Raw genomic sequence first — 1,184 nt, forward strand, 5'->3', positions numbered from 1 at the left:
ACAAAAAAGCTCTTTGCTTAATTTGTAATGAAGTTTTGGCTAAGGAGAGCATGGAAACAAACCAAGCTAAAATGATATCTTAATTCCAAATGTTCATCTTACCACAATAAAGGAAAGGAATACCTTGAATGATTTTTTAAAAATCTTTAAATAGGGGTCAGAGAGATAGCATGGAGATAAGGCATTTGCCTTGCATGCAGAAGGACAGTGGTTCGAATCTCAGCATCCTATATGGCCCCCGAGCCTGCCAGGAGCAATTTCTGAGTGTAGAGTTAGGAGTAACCCCTGAGCGCTGCTGGGTGTGACTCAAAAAACAAAGGAAAAAAATCTTCAAATAAGCAATGTTTGGAGGAATATATTACTGCCAGTGAACGGTATTTACTTGCATCTTAGAGACCTCCTTATTTCATTGTACAAACTAAAAAATTCCGATGCCATAGAAGAGCTTGTGTTACTTATAATTAAAATGTCAGAAGCAGTTTATGTTTCAATGTCAGAAAAGTATGAATCATGTTATTTCTATTAAAAATGTCAGAAACTGTTCAGAGAGGAAAGAAGTATGAAGCTGAGATTCATAAAATTTCTTCATCAGATGACACTATGTCCAAAGAAATTTTTGGAAATTAATAATGACCAACTTACATAGCTTATTATCAGACTAAAGAGAGGCCATTGATTGCAGTTCAATTATATGAAAGCATTGATATTTCCAACATGGCACAGTTGTGACTTCATGTGGAAATGTTTATGAAGGAGGCATTCTTTTTTTTTTTTTTTTGGTTTTGGGTTTTGGGTCACACCCGACAACGCTCAGGGTTACTCCTGGTTCTATGCTCAGGGGACCATATGGGATGCTGGGATTCGAACAACCAACTTTTTGCATGCAAGGCAAACACTTTACCTCCATGCTATCTCTCCGGCCCCAGAAGGAGGCATTCTTCTTGTTGTTTGGAAGAGCACACAGGGGAGACTATATATCTTCAAGTTGATTATTTTCCACAAATGAGTGTTTACAGTGGAAAATTTGAGTTTATATTTGTACAGGCCATGATGAAGCCATGAGAACACTGGGTTTGCAACAAAAGCTAAAGCTGTTGGCAATGAAGGCAATATTGTTTTCATTCCTATGTGATTCACCAAGAGGAACTCGTGGCCAACCAAGTACCACCAAAGTTAACTGTGCT

Source organism: Suncus etruscus, chromosome 15 (assembly GCF_024139225.1).
Source record: "Suncus etruscus isolate mSunEtr1 chromosome 15, mSunEtr1.pri.cur, whole genome shotgun sequence".
Lineage (NCBI taxonomy): Eukaryota > Metazoa > Chordata > Mammalia > Eulipotyphla > Soricidae > Suncus > Suncus etruscus.